At 35.8% G+C, this 22095-nt stretch overlaps 2 protein-coding genes across 2 annotated transcripts in view; both read left to right on the forward strand.

Moving 5' to 3' along the window:
• LOC126371088 (uncharacterized) overlaps positions 1–22095 on the forward strand; it is a 421730-nt gene that overhangs the window by 237197 nt on the left and 162438 nt on the right. The gene's annotated exons all lie outside the window — the stretch shown is intronic.
• The window catches only part of LOC126371078 (alkaline phosphatase-like), a 110115-nt gene that overhangs the window by 21660 nt on the left and 66360 nt on the right, over positions 1–22095 (forward strand). The window contains exon 2 of the mRNA XM_050016268.1: positions 20189–20218. The gene's annotated coding sequence lies outside the window, so the exon portion shown is untranslated. The remainder of the gene's footprint in view (positions 1–20188; positions 20219–22095) is intronic.

The following is a 22095-nucleotide window of genomic DNA, read 5'->3' on the forward strand; positions in this document are numbered from 1 at the left end:
TTATAATTTAAAAAAGTATCTCCAACTTGTTTTCCGCCGCCTTACGGATCTTTCTACCCTGGTTTGGTCGTGAATACACGTATTATGAAAATACGAAAGCGGCTGGTTTTCAATACACCACGCTTCGAATGTCATTAAACATTATACTTCGTATACACGGATAATGTTTTTCCACGTATAAACTATTTTACAGGCATTTATTCAACAGAGTGTTCGCGCAATTCGCTGGCACATGCCCGTAATTGGATCTGTATACAAATTAAATTCACTTTACACTAAATTTAATTTGATTCTTCATTTATAACTGAAATTAGTAAAGTACTTGTGAAATAACTATTAATTTCCTTCTATGTAGTAATATGCTACGATTTCGTAGCAATGTTACGCCGGAGTTATGTTGCGTAGCAGTTTGCTACGGAGTTTTATTAATTTGAATGGGAAGTGAAGCAATTGTATGAAGTGGCTTTTTAATAATAATATTATTACATTCATACATATTTTATAGATATTTAACAGGACACACTTGTCATGTCTAATAGGGTTGGCAGAGCCACAACTTATCTGACAATAACTTGTAGGAATGCCTACAAGTATTAAGGTGGAATGTTGATGTCAAATAGCTAATTAAGTACTTACTAAGAATAAATAAGGTAAGAAAGAAAGAAAGAAACATTTATTATTTAGGACACCACAGACACGGATTACATATAATACATTATAATGACATCACATCAGAAATCAACGCACACACGAAATATTTTCTATATAGAAACAAGGAAAACGAACACAGAAACTTATACCTAAATTAAAATGTGACGTCATGTCGGCTTACCCATGTGTAGTGGATGGTGTCCCGTATAAAAGGTCCTCACTCAGCTTATGCCGCGGCGTGAGCCGCGACGCTGGTATTCATTCTGTGAGACCTGAGTAATGAGTGAAGTACGGACATCGCGCCACCATATGTACATATACTTACTTACTATTATAGGTTACTTAGATATTATCATAATATAATTACTACATAATATAATATAATTACAAATAAAATAAAATATAGATGTAAATAAGTATAACATAAACTGCCTATAAACGTCCCACTGCTGGGCACAGGCCTCCCCTCAATCAACCGGAGGGGGTATTGAGCATACTCCACCACGCTGCTCCACTGCGGGTTGGTGGAGGTGTTTTTACGGCTAATAGCCGGGACCAACGGCTTAACGTGCCCTCCGAAGCACGGGATCATCTTACTTTTTCGGACAATCAGGTGATTCAAGCCTGGAAAGTCCTTACCAAACAAAGGACAGTCTCACAAAGTGATTTCGACAATGTCCCCATCGGGAATCGAACCCGGACCTCCAGATCGTGAGCCTAACGCTCTAACCACTAGACCACGGAGGCTGTCAATAAAGTAAGTAAATAAGTATAATATATATTAATTATATATTGTGCAAACTCATAAAGAAAAACAAGTAAAAACAATCGTGAGCAGGTTAATAAAATAAATATTTGAACGAATAAGATGTAGGAGTGTGTACGTGTGTGTGTGTTAGGCAATGGTCCTGCACCGGTCGGCCGCAGATCGACAGGGACAAAGCATTACTTTTTTATGGCTGCAATGGTTGCATAGATAAGAACCAGTCGCCCGCCGTCCGCGTCGCCGAGCAGGCACTACACCAATTGCGCATTCGATGCAATCCAATAAGAGTGATTATCATTTATTTGTTTACATCACTATGGTACTTATCAAATATAAGGACAACTTTGTATAATCTTACTTTGTTAGTTTTTAAATATTATTTTTATTTGTTCTATTTTTATCTTTAATTAAACCAAAGGCGGTTGAGAACAAGCTTACAAGACGAGGGCAGTTGAAATTCAGGGAATAACCCAGTGAAGTTTTAAAAGGAAACCCGTACTGCTCAAGGCCATTATTTGTTACTCAAAAAATATTTTGGTTACTAAATATGTTTTATAAAAGTACTCGTAATGTTATGCTGTGATTTCTTTTGATGTTATCATTAGACCTTAAGGCGTAAGGCGCACGAAAAAGTAGTAAAAGTAATAAAAACTAATGGCCAAGAGGCACAGAGTAAGTATTACAGTGTGTAATAATATAACAAATGAAATTGGGCTGTTCGCTTTACGATCTTAATAAGGGAGATTTATTTTTGTATGAGAAAATTCGGGAAACAGGCAATGGAGTCAGTAAGCCCTCTCATTATTTTGTGAAAGGGCATTATGATTCCTTTGATGGTTTTTGGTTGGTCTAGTAGCCATTTTACCGATATTAGATTTCAAGCCCAAAACTTTCTTCGAGGGGACCTAAACAAATAAAAGCAATGTATCTAATATCAAATGTGGCCCTTTATGCATATAAAAATTAGCGCGCATTATTAACAAAAATGAAAAATAGCAATATCATATTTTAGGTGAATTGCTTCAATGTGACCTTTTAATTTCCTTATAGTATTCCATTCGGTTCTCCACCAACCCGCAGTGGAGCAGCGTGGTGGAGTATGCTCCATACCACCTCCGGTTGATTGAGGGGAGGCCTGTGCCCAGCAGTGGGACGTATATAGGCTATTTATGTTATGTTATATATTCTATTCGGTTATCTAATTTCTGTAATTGAATACACGAAAGCTTTAGTTTAGTTGCGTTACCACAGCGCTCGTGATAATAAGAGTCGACTAATTAACGTGCTCTCTGAAGCATGGAATATGCGAACTGAATACGTAATAACGAATATAGTCGTGTTATTATGAGTATAAAACAATCTGTACGTTAGGACAACGAACGAGAAAGAGAGAGTTCTACTCTTTATCTCTTTTTTTTTTCACGCACACATAGCCCAAAGATTAACGTTCAAAATGAAAAATTGCATAGAGAGGTTCATTGGCTACCAGAGACAACCCCATGTATGTTCAGCGATTATAAATAGGAGATACGACCCATTTTGTAACATATTCATTATTTTTTACCTTACTTCAGAAATCATTATTTTGTCGCTATCTCATTCTTAATAATAATACCTATATTAGGGATTCTCCGCCCCGCACCAGTACGATCTTAGGAACCTGACCCCCCGTTGCTGGCCGGAGGAAGGAGTAAAAAGCGCGCGCGCTGTTTATCTCACTCTTACGCAAGTGGTAAGACGGCACACACTGCATCTGTGTAGTGTCCATGTAAGATAAGAATGTTTGTATAGGTGTGCTATAGGATAAAAAAAATACACAGACGAAACCCGGTTGAGTTGCTAGTTTAAATTACGCTTATCACGACCTTGAGTCCCGTTACATGGACAAAATGAGCTTGATTTATTTTTTGTAGCTACCAAATTCATTTTAATAAGGGGCATTGCAGACTCAACAAGCGCCTACACAGAAAGGAGCTGACCGAGTCCCCTTTATGCAGATTCTGTCTAAAGGAGGATGAGAATAATAATAATACGTTTTGACGCACAATACAATGACTGTTAATATTTTCTATGATAGCAGGGAAAAACAAGGGTGAAACAGCCGTTGCTTTTAGCTAATCGATCAACGTTATCCGCTAAGCTTCCAGAGAAACAGATTTTTTATCATTCGTATTTGTAAACCTTATGATAACATTTGATCAGACTGTTCCGCTTCGGTAATCCCTCGGGTTCAGATTATATACAAAAGCAAAACTTCAAAGAGAGGTTCGCATTTGGAAAGAAGGTGAAATGGAACAACATAAATATTTATAGCTAAACACAGCTTGTTACATAATATTTTCTTTAATTAAAACTGCTAACAGCCTTTAGTCTCTCCAGCTGTTAAGCGCTGGGCTCGCAATCCGGAAGTTTTCCGGAGAAGTCACTTTGTGATTCCTAGTTTGATTAGGACATTATAGGCTGATCACCTGATTGTTCGAAAGTAACACGATCCGTGCTTCGAAAGGCGCTTTAAGCCGCTGATCCCGGTTACTACTTACTGATGTAAGTAAGTAAGTAGTCGTTAAATTAAGTCCTTGGGCTTTTGGCGGCTTAATAAAAACCCTGATACCAGGGTTGATGAGGTTGGTAATCCACATCACAACCCACTAATAGAAGAATATAAAAACCGCTTCTTACGTAGAGAGAGAAAGAGAGAGATGTCGGGTATGCTTTTTACATTGAAAAACATCGTAATGGAATCTTAAAATGCTTGTCAATAATAGCATATTTTACTATCCGTATGTTTGATAAGGAGTCGTCGTTGCCCAGTTGGTAGAACGCCCGCTGCTTAGCAATAGGCAACCTTTGCGCCAAGAACAATCTCCACTTTCTCTTAATCGACGTCCGATTTCCGTTATACATTTTTTAGCATCGCTACCCCAACCAACCCATCGTATCAACAGCAAACGTGACAAAAATGTAGCGATCTTCCAAATCTCTATATTTATCCCGCTTTTTACGAGCAGCGAACTCAGAACAGTGAGTGGTTATTGCAATAATTGTCAGTTCACTCCCCGCTCTGACTTCGCCTAACGATTCCCGTCACACGTCTACGGTTAGCAGTAGATACTCGTATCAGTAGTTCGATCAATTTTGTAACTAAAGTTCTGGTCCGTTGGGACGTCTTACAAAATAGGCCGTGTCTGGTGAAACCGGACGAATAACAGAATGGAAGTATTTTGAACGTCACTCATTACTACAATCAAGCACCTCCCAACGCTATCCCATTCCCTCTCAACCCCTTATCTAACCTAAAGATTTAACAAGTCCGGTGTTTCTACAGGAACGGCTGTCCATCTAACCTGCCAATCCGCGAAGAAAAACCAGTCCAATGCAGGTTAGGTAACATACCCCGAAACACATTCTCCGGCCAAATTAATCTACAATAAGTCATGTTAAAAAGAAAAAAAAAACACATTACAACAACAATGAATGTCCCACGATAATTTTATACGCATTGTTTTTCTTAGGTCACCAAATTAAAACGACACCCGTTTATACCTACGGGATAAAATAAAAGAAATAAAGGGACACGTTTCTAACCTTTTGTTATTTCCTACTCTCAATTAAAATGGGATCTACGCTACCGACAGGGTTTGTTTACCTCACGTTGTAGACTGTGTGCGAAAAAGGCTAAAAAAATATATCGTATCTATAAAAAAAAAACACGGAACGTTGCGTGGTAAATTGAATGGTGCATTCGTCATGCTTCTCTTGATATAAAATGTCACGCTGCGAGATAGATACTGTCATTTATTTTTGCAACGCTGGCCATGAATACATGACATGGATGGGTTCATAAACATAGATTCATGCCAGTATCGCATTGAGGTAGACACGTGATAACATTGGGAGTGAAGCTGGTAAACGGTCACCATACGGTTCATTTTGATACTCATCTTAGGAAGAATATCAACTATAGCTTCAAGCTATCTTTCTTTTCGACTTGTAATTTATGACGTAAATGTACCGATATTTGGTACTACAGGATTTTGGTCTTCTCTTTGTGGTATTACAATGGTCAATCGAGACCAGAGCAGTTAAAAAGCTTACAACGAAGCAATTCATCTACAAAAGCAATAATGCTATTTGGCATTTGTTTGCATTGCGCAGTTACTTTTGTGTGCCCAAATGTCCAGTTGCAATATTTCTTTTTTAGATGTAAACCCCCAACTTCAAGGATTATTAGTTTTGGCTTTGTTTCTTTTTTAATCACATTGAACCAATATTAAAGGTAATTTAAATCGCAAACCCCAAAACACGTAAAGAATGATGATCGAGAAATACCATCGCACAAAATGTCATTCCCTTTTCCTTTGCGGAGTAAGTAGACTGACTTAAAAACTATGTAGTATAAGTTGGACAAGCGCAATCTTATGGGTCCGTAGCTCTACCTTTAGTAGTTAGTACAATAAGTATATTTTTTATTCGATCTTCAAGCGGAAGCTCCTAAAAGAAAGAAAAACAAAACATTGAAAAGAAATAAAATGAGGGTTTTGTCCAGCAGTGGGACGATTTAGGCTAGACAAGAAAAGAGCCTTGAGAGAGAGATTTTTTGACAGAAATCTTCTATACTTACAACTTCTTGCGAAATTATTAAATTATACTTTACTTTTGCTTGATTACTGATGATGTTATTATTAATTTTATTAAAGAACTTAAAGAAGTTTACAGTGTCGTATCACAATTTGAAAACTAAGTTCATTAATTTTATAAATTAAAGAACTTTCTCATAAACTTCAAAAGCATTTACACACACTACAATGTACGCGATACGATCCAAATTTTCACTTAACTTATTACCGAAAATACAAGAACAGACAAGAATAATTCATGACGATTCCGATTTTACCATTTTGGCTACGGCACCCTAAAAATCCCTCAAGCGAAGACAGGGTAACCCTTTTATTTTTCAAATCACGTTTTTGTACCAAATACGGGTTATCTGTCGAGCTCTGACCTGCCAATGCCAGGGGCAGAGTTTTTTGACGTGACTTATCGAAGGTTTACTTCGGATGGCATTCACTACATAGCCTTACTAATGGGGAACGCTGAAGGCTTTAACACACATAAACTCACGCCCGTAATCCGTAATGGGGTGGGCAGAGCCATAAGTAACAATTGACTATCTTTCTAGAAAGGACACCATCCTTCTGTCAGATTTTACATGCCCGAGAAAACGGATATCTGAACGTGTTCTATGTTTTTTATTTCCTCTCAGACCAGACGGTAAAAATTTTAATACTTTATTATGTGCTTTAATTACTGCCGTAGTAGGCGCAAATTTCGTGTCAGAATATTGAATGAGAATGAGAAAATGTCCAAAAAAAGTACGTACAGTTATGAACACTATCATTATCCACTTAGGAACCTTGTCACATTGTCCCCGCCTGCAATACTTTCCATCGATATTTATAAATTATTATTCAGTTAGTATTTAGAAAAAGTTTTTTTTGGTTAAGTATCGATTACAAATACATTTAAAAATATTCTTGTGGGGCTTGTTTTCCTCTTTATAGTGTGCAGTTGGGTTTTTTGTTTTATATATATTTGTAATAAGTAGGTTATGGACCAAATCCCAGTATAAAATTATGTAGTTGTTCGACTCGTTTTGTTTTTATAACTTCGCGATGTATAATCAGTTAACTTTCCTGTTGTGCACGAAATTTTGGTCACGCAACGATTAAGACGGCTTTTTACAAATAGTATTTTTCTTATCGAATACCTACTTGAGTCTTTGTAGTTGGAATAAGTAAAACTGGCTTCTATAACTTTAAAAATAAAGCTGTTGAAGTATGGTGAAACTGTAATCCCAGCTAGGAACCGCGTAATAAATATTTTATGCCCCATAAAACTAGGTTGTCAACCATTTTTCAGACTTCAGCTCCTTGGCGAGGCAATTTCGACATGGAAGTCTTAAAATTATATCTTCCAGATATTCTATACCGTCATTAATAAAGAGTTAGACTTTCCGCGTGGATTTTCAATTCAATGATAATACCTGTACAATAATGATTCAGCATCTTCCTCCATGTAAAAAAAATCATAAACCCATTCTCAGGTTTATATTTCAACATTATGAAATCTTATGTACGAGTATTTAAGATATTCAATAGATAAAAAATATAAGTTTATAAATGGCAAAGTTTTAATGAAACTGACAGCTACATTGATGATTGGTTTTATAGAGATGAAACGTGTTTTTTGAGATATTCTTTCTTCAATGTTGTCGACACTAAACAATGTAAATTTAGAAAAACGCATTGCTTATAATTTGCAAATGATGCGGTTATCCGTGATAGCCCAGATCGGAAAACGCGTGACTTACATCGTACAAAAATACAAATATACTTTATTGCACCAAAATAAAAAGAAATAATTATAAAAAGACTCTTTACTAAGTATCATAGTCATAGCCATAGTCATAGGTTAATAGTGGTTGTCGAAGTCATAGTGTCACGGGTTCGAATCACGGCTCGGGTTCTAAAACACTGAATTCGACTTTATGGGTTTTAACTCACATTTGGATCATGGAATTTATGTATAATTTATATCGTGTGGTTTCCATGATTTGTGCCTGGTTAATGTGCAATAGTTTCAGCCTCTATTACTCATGGTTCGAAGTTACAATGACTGACTATTATACGATGATCTCCTACCCTTTCGGGGATACAGGCGTGATGGTGTGTTATGCCGTAACGCGGTTAATCGTTAAGCATCAAGTCATCAATTTATAAAATTTTGCTTCATACGTGAAGCTGCTCGTGACAGGGATCAATCAATAAGTTCCCGTTAAACATGAATGTTCTACAGAATAAAACGCAACTATGTCTTCATTTACGTCTTTATTTTATACGTATATATTCGTAAACTCTTTTGATGTATTTTTTATATTCGCTATATATATGTTTATTGTTCTTTATCTGGGAAAAGTTTTGGGTGAAGGAAATTACAATGTGTAATGTTTTTGTCAAACACAGAATCAATCCGCAATATACATAATTATACGAGTAGGTTTCCCTATGGTCTAGTGGTTAAGCGGTAGGTTCACGATCCGGAGATCCTGCGTTCGATTTCAGGTAGGGATTTACTACAAAAATATTTAACCAGAACGTCTAGTTCAGTAATTTTATTTAAACATAGATAAGGTTTTACAATAGCTACAATGCGTGGTACGAGTTAGATTAGTCAAAGTCCTAAAGCCATTGCTGTGACGCTCATTAGCACAGTGATGTGAGTCGAGATTTGCCCGATCGATTCTGTTCTCTATCCAACAATATATTATTTATATAAACTTTGTGAGGATCGTCCTTGGGAGAAGAAACAAAATGTTTTAATGAGTACGATAAGGAAAAAACTGGTGAATATTCAGTTTAAGCTATTATCAAAGAAAATAAGTCTAGGTACTAAGGCATCATTACTAAGGAAGGGTAAGGTACCCTCATAAAAACAACTCTACTTGACTTTGAAAATATACCTTCAGTTGGGAAATGGCGGATTTCTTTTAACATACTCTTCGCATTATCCTCCCTTTGCTTTTACACTTTTCTCTTCGACCTTAAGAAGTAAAAGCAAAACATGGCACAATGAAACTCAAGGAAAAGCCAATAATAAATAAAACTTGTAACGATAACATCAACGAGTCTGTAATGTCTATGAAACAAGCCATAAAGGGGAAAATTGCGTTGTTCTTGCGCCTGCCAACATAGCAGTCGATTTAAGGATCAGCACAAAATATTATGCGCGTAAATGGCAAGAGCATGCGATATATTTGCGATAAAACATGCGATATATTATACCAGCTCGCTGATTTTTGAGCAATCCAATAAGGCTTTAAGTATGTGGAAAGTGCGTGAATCGTAAAACTGAAATGTAATAAATGTTTCTTTCTTAATTAAGTAGATCTTAATTTTTATAATCGTCCTCCGACGACCTCCTTTTTAAACCAAATTTAAATGTGTTCAAATGTGTTTTGTATTGGTCAGCAAAAATTTAGTTTCGATCGCCATCGACTCGCAAAGAAGAAGAAGAATGTGTTCCACGCTATTCTGTAATAAATAGCAACGTTCTCTACAATACAGTAATTGTATTGATATGTATAGTTTATTTTGGACTATAAACTCCGAAAACGCTGTGTTACGAAATGTATTATTTGAACGTACACAGCTTTGTGAAAATATTTTATGTTACGTAATCTTCTTTAGGTAAAGTACCATTTATTCACGGCTAAATATTAAGAAAAGTATTTGCCACCATCTATTACGTAAAATAAGAATGAATTCATATGAATATTAGTAACTTCAAGTACAGTCTTGCTAAAGTATTCTTAGTTTTAGAAAACGGCAAGTTTCGTGGAAAACGCCGGTTATTTTATCCATGAAACTAAGTGGAAAGTTTTATCTAATGTTTTATTCAAGTGGGGCTACCGTGGCGTATGTCCTCGACCGCGAGAGATCAGGATTATCAACTCTGATCACGTTCCAATAGGAAATGCTCAACTGTCTCGATAAGTGCAACGTCAGGCGCGATAGCGCTTCAAACTACCATTTGACTAGAGAATTAATTTGCTATTTCCAAGTTTTTGTCTCTTTTATAGTAATGTTTAGTACGCTACGCTTTGCCAAAATGATTTTATGCTCAAATTAATCCTATAACTTAAAACTATTATTACTATATATCTGTATTATTTCTATTCTATATAATACACAAGAGCTCAAGCGGAGGAAGAGAAGAATATATTGTAAAGAATATTTTTTTATATTATTGTTTCTTTGTATCGATCCCGTACACGAGTATTTTGTCATCAAGGTGAACTGGATAAGCTCGTTACACCGTCCACAAGCAGAATGGTGTCAAGAGCAAACTCATTTTATTTAAAAAGAATAACCTTCCAGTCGAGTAAAAAGAAGAATGATACTTATTATCATTGTCTGACATTAGATAGGTAGGTATTAATTATTTATAAATAGGCGAAAGTATCATAGAAACGATAACTATTACGAGAAAGTCTGGTGCTGATTAGAGGAGGCTCTATCCTAATTGTGAGAAGAGCTCATCGAAAGGTCAAGAGTTTCCGCAATTGGAGTCGAGCATGTGTGAAGATAATGGTGGATATAAAAAGGAGTAGGTACTTTACAAGATCACCTACAGTCTACTCTTACAGGTTATAAATACCTTAGGTCAGTTTTGTTTCGAAGCTATTATTAAGTAAGTAATAATAACCCTGACACCAGGGTTGATGGGGTGGGTAATTCACCTCACAACCTACACGATAGAAGAAGATTAAGACTTTTACTAAATATTGTAGTACCTGCTAAAATAAATAAAAATAGTCATATTTTAAAAAATAAATAAACAAAGTTCAGTGGAGTACCCAAAAACAAGGAACCAAATATATTTTACTCAGACTTTTATCGACACATGCGTCAATAAAAGAACTTTAACTATGTTACTTGAAAATCGATTTCAACTATCAAATATTACAAATAAAATTTAGGCAATTGTAACGGAGTTCTTATTACGGCCAAGTTGAATTCACACCCACGTAGGTAGCACTTGTAGGCAGATAGAAACTAACTAAGGCAGCCAACAATACATTTTATTTGATTTAGATATAACATAGCATCACGCCTGTATCCCCAAAGGGGTAGGCAGAGGTGTATAATTATAAACCCACTCCTCGGCAGCTATGTTTATTTGATTTAGGTAGGCGAGTAAATTCCTAAAAACCGTAAGTACTTATTAAGTACAGAAATAGCCAGACAATTATTAGATATTCCTTCCGGATATTATTTTATGTAATTTTATGTAACTTTTCTCAAGCCAGTTCATATTTTAAACAGTTTTGTAATACTAATATATTTTATAGCGACACCTTCTTCATATTTTGTAACACCCGAAACCCAGCTTTATCTCGTACAATAACTCGGACATAATTGCACGTTTCAATTTAGAGCTCCCATTAGCCTTTAAATGGGCTCGGTAATCTCTAACCAGGGCAAGTGCCCCATATTTTGCGAGCCAATCATTATCCTTAATATAACCTCAATTAAGGGTTAACCTTCCCTGTTATACGATTCTAAGACAATCTTCTCAATGCTGGCGATTAAACGATTCCCAATAATCTTTAATTATCTTTTTTTAATAGTTAGGGATGCCACATGCTGACATGCATGTGCGCTGCTGGTTTTTCGCTTCATATCAACGGGCTGCCAAATATTGCATTTTTTTTTGCTCTAGCAACCCCACGGTTTACATAGCAACATTTTACCTCATCTGAAAGATAAGTTACGAAAAAGAATTGGAAAAAAGCAGTTTTGATTGAAAATAAGTTTTCTTCGTTCTGATTTGTGAGGAATAAATATAACACTATGATTTAGCAGTTAAACGCTGCGCAAATGCTTATAGTGTAAAAATATAACCAAAGTAATAATGTTTGTTTATTCAAATAGTATGGGGAACTGACAAAATTTATTAACACTCAACAGTAGCGACACCTGATGGGAGAAAAAGGCAGCTTCACTGCCATATTGGATGAAACAGTCTGAATGAATAAGGCTTCCCAGTTCCCATCCACGAAGTCACGGTAAACAAATGATGACAATGTTTTGACGACGAAAATAGAATACAGTTTTTATTATTGAAACGTACAAGTTAAAAAAAACAGTTCAATAAAAAATGTACATTTCGGCTGATCCGATTGCTGGTGGTAAAAAAACTATCCAAAATGTGATATTTTTGCGATACTACTCTAGTTTATATCCGTTATACGCACACACACATACGCATATGTGTATTTATTGTTGTGACATAGATTTGCCTCAGACAGCATTCATTAATGAGGATAAAAACTGCCTATTTCTCCCATCAGGTGTCGCTACTGTTGAGTGTTCTTAAATTTTGACAGTTCCTCATACTATTTGAGTAGGCAAAATATTGTTTTGGGTAGGTTTATACACTATAACTAGTTGCACAGCGTTTAACTGGAAAATCATACAGTTATATTTATTCCCTAAAGATCAGAAAGAAAACTTAGAAAAACTTATTTTCAATCAAAACCTTTATCCATCTGGCTGCTTTTATTTTTTGTAACTCATCCTTTAGGCGGGATACACTCCTTGTTGCCCCACAAATTTTAACTGGACAATATGGAGAACTGTCACAATTTAGGCACACTCAGCAGTGCTGCCACCTACAAAGTTATCCTAGTAGTTTTTATTCTTCTTGACTTAACAAAAACACGCTACAGTTTTCTTGCAATGTTTGCCTAAATCTCAAACGTCTGACTGACGTTTAGTAACAGGGGGGACTTTTTGACCGGTCGCCATACTCTCACCATAAAGGTTCTCCATCTTAGTTCGGAACCTTAAACAGACTACCGCAGAGCGCGCCGTGCCCGATTGTCCCCATTATGCACTATGCTTATGTAGGTACATAAGCATAAGTAGTACTTAACTTTATAGGTATAAGTAGGTACTTATAACGTATACTTTTAATGCCAAATGCTGCTCCTAGTGACCAATACCATAGAATAAGGGTTAAAATTACGTACAGAAGATTTTTGTATAAAGTGTCCGTGCAATATTATTATCACTTGAATGAAAGATTTAAGTTTCTTAGTCTTAAAAAATTCTATTGAAACGTAATTGTACTTCCATTCCGACGTAATCAAAGTCTAATGGAATGTTATTAGCACGCTTGTAAAAAGTTTCCTTCTTTATTTCTCGTTAATTTGTTTCAATTCATTCGATTGCATTTAGTCGGACGTTTCTAGCCAGGACTGAATTTACTGTCTACTGGCTAAAGATTACATAGTTACTTTAATTAGATTAAACAGTTTTATCAAAGGTTTTGTTCCTAAAAAATATAATTTATTACTATTTACTACAAAATACCGACTATGTTTTTAATCTTATCAGTTTCAATCTTTTAATATCTGCCTTTGTACGGCCTATGTCACACTGTAAGTGGATATGTCTCCCGTCGTGGTGTGGTGGTACCGATGGCGAAAACTTAATCTCCTTTTTGGGAGAACAATGTTTTATTGAGTTTTATTATTATTATTTTAAAAAACTACAATATTTATTATGCGTGCTTCGTCACGCTTCGGTAGGGCAGTATGCCATACACAACTTTAGTGTTACCACTTATTAATAAGAATTTAATAATTGCCAGTTAATATTTTAATGTTTCCAACAGCCTTCTTCTTTGTCTTCGAAGACTTAAGGTTTAAAATACGCAATATAATGGAAGTAATTTAACAAATCATAATAATTCTATTCAGATGTGCAACACCGCAGGTGCGGAACTCCTTTCATGGGACGAACTATATTTTAACCGTAGTATTGTTTAGTATTCGTTTTATACCTAATTATCCGCTAGTTAAAAGCTATGTGACGTTATACAAAATGTAATTTGGCGCCTTCTATATGGCATAAATTGATGACGTATATATATATATATATATATATATATATATATTCTTTTTTCAATTACATCGTCTTGGTTTTCAAGAAATCAGAAATCAGAATCATTTATTCAACGTAATTATCATGGATAAACTTGTTGAAGGTCAATGTAACATTTTGAATTTACGTCATTTCGCAAGGTGTTATGGCTGAGGAGAAGAAATGACAAGAAACTGCAACAGCAACACATCTTTTAAAAACCAATGAGGATATACATTACAAGTTATTTAATAACTAGAGGAACACATTCAATACCAGACATTTTTATCATTTAGGTAGTCATTAATCTTATAATAAGCTTTTTTACATAAAGTAAGCTTCACGTGAGCTTTAAATTTATTTTCTGACAAATTTAAAATATTATCTGGTATTTTATTGTAAAAACGTATACATAACCCCAAAAAAGATGAATTTAATTTACTTAATCTAGAATTTTGAATAGCAATTTTATGTTTATTTCTTGTATTGTAAGTATGCCTTTCACAGTTTCTCGGAAGGAGAGATAAGTTTTTACGTACATACATAATGTTTTCATATATATATTGACTTGCGACCGTCAGTATATTTATTTCTTTAAACAGCTCCCTCAAAGAGTCCCGACAACGCAGCTTATAAATAGCGCGAACTGCTCTTTTTTGAATGATGAAAATAGTTTCTACATCAGCGGCTCGACCCCACAGCAAAATACCGTAAGACATTATGCTGTGGAAGTAGCTGAAGTAGACAAGTCTAGCAGTGGGTACATCTGTGAGTTGTCGGATCCTTCTGACGGCATATGCTGCTGAACTTAGCTTGCCCGCTAGTGATACAATATGTGGGCCCCATTGAAGTTTTGAATCTACAGTAATTCCTAAGAAAACTGTGTGTTCAACAAAATCTAGTTTCTCATCGTTAATTTTAATGTTATTATTTACTTTCTTTACGTTTGGTAGAACAAATTTAATACACTTCGTTTTCTTAGCATTTAGAACTAGGTTATTTACTGTAAACCAACTTAGAACCTGCGACACAGCGCTGTGAAAGGGCTTAAACAATATATCTCAAATACGTCGGTATGTAATTATTAAGTCTACAGGCTAGGCAGATACAAGAATAATGACAAAAAGTTAGCCTGTCAACTTAAACACGGAAGACCAGCTTTGACACAGCGAGCAACGTTACATTACCAACTTAGGCTTAGTATGTCTCGTATCTAACTAGTATTTACTAACAGATTAAAGTCTAATCCGGAATATCCGAAGTTGACTGGTTACCAAGGCTACTGTCTAGTTGTTAGTTGGTCGTTGCTCTCCGCATACCTTGCTTATTACGAAGTTTCAAACTTTGACTCTGTCTTACTCACAACTTTGGTCGGCTCGATCCTATGGTAACTGAATTGTAACTCGTAAACTCCTTTTGTAATAATTGATGTATAATTGAGAGCAGTTGATAGTTTAGTACTTACTCGAGTACATAACATAAACTGCCTATATACGTCCCACTGCTGGGCACACGCCTCCCCTCAATCAACCGGAGGGGGTATGGAGCATACTCCACCACGCTGCTCCACTGCGGGTTGGTGGAGGGGTTTTTATGGCCAATAGCCGGGACCAACGGCTTAACGTGCTCTCCAAAGCACGGAATCATCTTACTTTTTCGGACAATCAGGTGATTCAAGCCTGAAAAGTCCTGACCAAACAAAGGACAGTCTCACAGTGATTTCGACAATGTCCCCATCGGGAATCGAACCCGGACCTCCAGATCGTGAGCCTAACGCTCTAACCACTAGACCACGGCGGCTGTTAAATATAAACGAATCTGTTAACGACGGCCTCCTTGGTCGTCCTAAGTTTTGTTTTTTAAATATACTTGTCATTTTCTTCAGTATGTTCTATTGCTTTTTTATATGTCAGATTCGTTCAATATGCTCATAATGTTCTTGCTTTCTCGTTCATTTCATACGTATGCAATCTCAACAGAATCTGTCTTGAGAAGGTCGAATTACTGACGGATAAAGGCAACAATTTTATGGTTTCTATGATGTTTCTTGAACTTATTTTAACGTAAAAAACGATCAAAACAAAGTCAAAGTCAAAAGGAACGGTGAAAAGAAACATAATAAGGAATTCACTTTTCGTGTGTGGGGAATGGCAGAAAAGTTCTCGGTATTTATATTTGCTGCTATTCAAAAAACAAACAGTACTTACAGCTGTGTTTTAGACAGGTTTTTCCTATATTACCAAATGGCATCAAAATGTACAATAAACAAAATTTTATTTTATGGACGCAACGTACAACGAACAAAACATATTTTAATGATGGCATTTATATAATCAACATTTATTTACAAATCATTTATAATAATTAAAACTATACTACTAAAACAAAATTAAAAAGCTCAATTAAAGATGCTCCCTTTTATCATCTCTCGACCGAACGTGCCCATCACGCTCGCAGCGTTGCCCCGTTGGATGGCGAGAGAAATATTATGCTGCGCTAAGTAGTAGTAGTAGTAGTATATATATATATATATATATATATATATATATATATATATATATATATATATATATATATATATATATATATATATATATATATATATATATATATATATATTTATATCTTCTTCTATCGTGTGGGTTGTGTGGTGGATTACCAACTTCATCATTATTTCTGGTGTCAGGGTTATTATTGAGCTGCCAAAGGCCTCTCACATGGCTCATTTAACGACGACATACTTACGTCAGTATGTAGCAACCGGGACCAATGGCTTAACGTGTCTTCTGAAGCACGTAACATCTTACTTTCGGGCAAGCAGGAGTTCAGTCTGTAATGCCCTAACCAAACTAGGGATCACAAAGTGATTTTTGTGATATGTCCCCACCGGGATTCGAACCCGGGGAATCCGGCTCGTGAGCCCAACGCTCAACCACTGGACCACGGAGATCGTTTTTTAAATAATAACGAGCATAGCATAGATCACACTAAAAGCAATTCCTTCTGTTTCAAGTTTTTAACAGGTTTTTAATTTTTATGAGCATCACTTGAATCTAACTCATTTTAATTAAGTAGTTTATATTCTGAGTTCGAAAATCTTTATTCGCATTTTGAAATTCTACTGCAGCTTGTAATAGTTTTGAAAGTCTACCTACAAAGAGGCCGTTAACAGGCATGATTATCTGAAAAGAATAATATAAAGCAACATTTTGTTACATTTGTTTCTTGTGTTGGGGTGAACGGTAAATAATTCATGTTTATTTTTAGAAGTATTAAGGACTCTCGAATCCTAAAATGTCTAAACGAGAGGTTAAATCCTGTGATTGTCCTGTTTAGCATATCAAAGGGAATCCTTTTGATTCCCAGACATCCTTGTTTCAAATAACAAAAGTCGCAGAAAATCGTGCCGGTTTTTTCATCATCTAATGTTGGCATTGTTTCCGAAAGAGACAATTTTTATTTGTGAATTTGGATTTTTTGCTGTAGGTAATCTTTGAGTAATCATCAAAGCGAGACGAAAATGGTAATGAACAAAAAACGGACCGAGTTTTCCGAAAATGTTTCCACACGATGCAAAAACAGGTGCGGTTACCGTTGCACGTATTAGTCAAAATTGCACTTAAGATAAATAATAACCCATTGTTGCAAGTCTGGTACCGTGTTTCGAACTGGCGCTCGCCGTTTGAGAAGCAAATCGGTGACACACATCACCACAGTGATTTAATAAACTGTAAACAAAGTACACTCAATTACGTAAAAATGGATAAAATGTCCAGCTGAAAAGGTCTAATACATTTTCCTGTACAAAGGCAGCAAGCTTACCTTTCATAATTGCTTCAAATAAAAATTTTTGACTGTATCGTTTTTTTACCTTTTGTTATTTACTTCATTTACTAAAGGTCCTGTTTGCCTTGAAACGGTTTCGTTATTGTATGTTTTAAAATTGAATAACATGATATCCGAATATCTATGTTGTGAAAGAATAAGGGTGGCACATCTTTACGTTTCCATTCCAGTAAACACTGGAATGGAAAATGCTACACCGACAAGAGCGTGGCTCTTAAATTGATGATGATGATGATCTTTACGTTGGAGCGGCGCACCGTAAAGAGTTAAGTATATACCTATTTTTTTAGTAGCAAGCCTGAAATTTCCGTGTTGAGATATCTCACCACCCTTAGCTTGTCAGATCTTCCTCACACTGCATTTCGGTACCTATCACAAGGTTCTAATTCCAAGGATGAGACATTCACGTTTATGTATGTAGATAGTATTCGCGGGATAGAGGCCCGGCCGTTGATATGAAAGAGCGATGAAAATACTTCTCGCTTGTAATTTTTATTTGCTTCTTGTAAATGTAAGGTAAAGACTCGAAAGGGTTAATACGCGCACACTTGAATAGTTTCTGCAGCATTAAAACCTTGAACTTTTATAACGTTGTAATGGTAGGTCATCATCATCATCATCATCAGCCCATTAACGTCCCCACTGCTGGGGCACGGGCCTTCCCTATGGATGGATAGGGAGATGGGCCTTAAACCATCACGCGGGCCCAGTACGGATTGATGGTTATTAACGACTGCTAATGCAGCCGGGACCAACGGCTTACCGTGCCTTCCGAAGCACGGAGGAGCTCGAGATGATTTTTTTTTTGTGGTCACCCATCCTATGACCGGCCTCTGCGAAAGTTGCTTTACTTCAACAATCGCAGACCGAGCGCGTTTACCGCTGCGCCACCGAGCTCCTCAATGGTAGGTATACAGGTGTAAATGATATCGTACCGAATACTGAAGGGGATGGTTCAGACATGATTCTGAGTTAATATCAAGTGGAATTTCCTGTCGGAAAAATCATGAAAATTTTGATGTTTTTTTTAAATTCCACTTGATATCAACTTACAATCATGGTCTGAATAATTCCTCTCAGTATTCGTTACGTTATGTTATATATAATAGTTTTCACTGACGGAACTTTCATTAAAATGACTGAACGGATTTCGGGTTCGGTCGCGCGCCGCCATGGGACTGATAAGCAAAAACAACATTTTGAAGGGTTTGGAGGTTTGAAAGTGATTCTGGAACGGTTGCACAGCACGGACACTCCATACTAATATCTCGTTCTTTCTATTTGCCGAGCGAGACAGATAATCAGCGCGCGCTCCCTTACTCCTTTAACGGTTCACGGTCATTTAGATTAAAGTGAGACCCAGCGGGGGAATGAGGTAACTCTAACGCAGCTACCAATACCAGCCAATACGATGCGCGGAGTGGAAAGTGTAGATTCTATAAGTACGTATTATTATTTCTTAATCTATGGCGGTTGTAAGGAAGACTGCTAGAACATAAAGGTGGTGGATAGGAGCGATGCCAATCAAAGAGGACACTACAGCTGCGGATGTTAGTCGTAGCCCCTGACATTAAAATTTTTCGCATATGGCACGATACATAACATGTAGCACGTGCAACCCCCTGGGGGAGTTATTTCAATTAATAAAGATTACCAAAGCAAAATATTTATTTATTTTATTTAGGTAAGTAATCCACATTAATGATGCCAATTATTTTGTACCGCGACTAGATTTATTTTAATACGATTCACGTGTAACAGACAGGGCTATAATTGCTATTCAAAATTTTTGATTAAGTTAATTAAATTCATCTTTTTACGGGTTTATGTATATTTGTTTTTACAATGAAATTTAATACCAGGTAATATTTTGAATTTATCAGATAATAAATTTAAAGCTCATTTCACATGAGCTAGCTTTATGTAAAAAAAAGCTTATTATAAGATTAATGTTTACCATGACAGGTATTAAAATGTGTTCCCCTAGTAATTAAATAGCTTGTAATGTATACTTACATTGATTTAAAAGATGTGTTGCTGTTGCAGTTTCTTGTCACTTCTTTTTCTCAGCCATAACACCATACGAAATGACGTAGATTCAAAAATGTTACATTGACCTTCAACAAGTTTATCCATGATAATTAAATTACGGTGAATAAATGATTCTGATATAATATATAAATATATAAATCTAATATCTAAAATAGTCCATAAAAGGAAAAAGGTGCTTTGTTAAGTTTTATTTTCACTTAATTTATTATTACATTTTTAGATAATTGAACCGTAATTTTCGTTTCAGTAATTATTATTTTTATAAAAAAATATTATAAATGTTCAATAACTTTGATATCATTAAAATTTGACTCGTCGTGAAACAGAAACATAAAAAATCTAAGTATCTATTTTATACTTATACCTTTTTACACATTTGTTTCAGATTTACATAACTTCTTGCCTGGAGTATGTGGTAAGTTTTTTTCTGTAAAAGTCTTGGTTTCGTGTTTAAGGCGCTGAAGAATACCTACTAAATAAGCGCTGATTATCGCGTCAGTAGTGATTTGTATCCCTAAACACAATAAAGTAGGAGATATAATGAGTAGCATCCTACGAATAAATAAGGCTTGAATCACCTGATTGTCCGAAAAAGTAAGATGATTCCGTGCTTCAGAGGGCACGATAAGCCGTTGGTCCCGGCTATTAGCCGTAAAACCACCTCCACCAACCCGCATTGCAGCAGAGTGGTGGAGTATGCTCCAGTAGCATCTGTGTTTGAGTGACGACTACTTATAGAATAGTCTTTAACACGTTGATGGTCTGTTTTTCACCATGTTTTGACATATGTATTTTGTATAGACGGACGTGATCGTTCTGTCGGTACTGGTATCGATTAGTAAATATATACAGGGTGTTAGTGACATCGTAACGAAAAATTTGAGGGGTGATTGAGGCCATGATTCTGTTATGATATCAAGTGGGATTTTCCGTCGCAAAAGTATGGAACTGAAAATAATAAAAAAAACACTAAAATTTTCATGAATATTCAGACTGAAAATTCCACTTGATATCAACTCAGAATCATGGTCTGAACCATCCCCCTCAGTATTCGTTACGTTGTCACTAACACCCATACCTACTTGTATGGCTACTGTATGTACTTGTGCGGGGTGTAAGTGACATCGTAACGAATACTGAGGGGGATGATTCAGCTGATTATTCTGAGTTAATATCAAGTGGATTTTTCGCTCGCAAAAGTATAGAATTGAAAATAATTTAAAAAAACTAAAAAGAAAACATGAATTTTGCGACGAAAAATTCCACCTGATATTAACTCAGAATCATGGTCTGAATCATCCCCCTGAGTATTCGTTACGATGTCACTAACACCCAGTATAGTAACACAAACGGCTATAGCGTCGACGACGTTATACACAGAAATTATACCTATGTTATTAGACAGTGTTAACCGTTCCGACGGGGTTACTGCAAAATTTATAACGACGTGCATAGCAGTTCTGTTTAGATTTAGTACCTTAAGTAACGACAGTTATTACCTTTTTGTCCATCAACGTGTTAAGTAGGTTATCTCTCTGTCTGTTGTTCACGTATATACTTCACATATTTTTATACTACAAATTCATTATATCGTCTTATAGTGAATACCACGTTAGCGCGTTTTTGAAAAAATACATTTTGATTTGGTTTTCTTCAACGAAACTTCAAAACGCATATTCTAATTTCGTTCCGCTTAAAAATTGAGAGGACACATACATAAACTCATTCTAAAGAGATTAATGTTGCATGTTGTTGTGTTGTTGGGCCTTTGGCGGCTCAATAGCAACCATGACACCAGGGTTGATGGGGTTGGTACTCCACCTCACAACCCACACGATAGAAGAAGAATGTTGCGAAATTGCAGTTACGACGATTTTCTTATAAGGTAACGATAAATAGAAAGATATCTGCAAGTTGCTGATTTTACTGAATTTGATATACACAGTACACACGTTTCTTTATAAATAACTTTCACTCTCCTACCTTTTAAGGTTTCGTCTAAGAGTCAACTTGACACATCAAAGAACTCACGATGCTTTTGGTTGAATACATACCATCAATTGATTTCTTTGCTCCCGCAAATTGTCAAAGTATATTTGGCCTTTGAAGTACTCAGTCAATAATAATAACTTCACTCGCTATGAAAAGCCTTGAAATATTATTTGCTAAACGAGTTCCTTCAGGAAATGAAGTTAATAAACGTAAATTGATAAGATATTATGCGCTGTACGCGTACGCATTTCAAATGAGTAATGTTGTTATTTTTCGAACGCACTTTGTACTTTGAAGTCA

This window comes from Pectinophora gossypiella, chromosome 12, assembly GCF_024362695.1.
Source record: "Pectinophora gossypiella chromosome 12, ilPecGoss1.1, whole genome shotgun sequence".
NCBI lineage: Eukaryota > Metazoa > Arthropoda > Insecta > Lepidoptera > Gelechiidae > Pectinophora > Pectinophora gossypiella.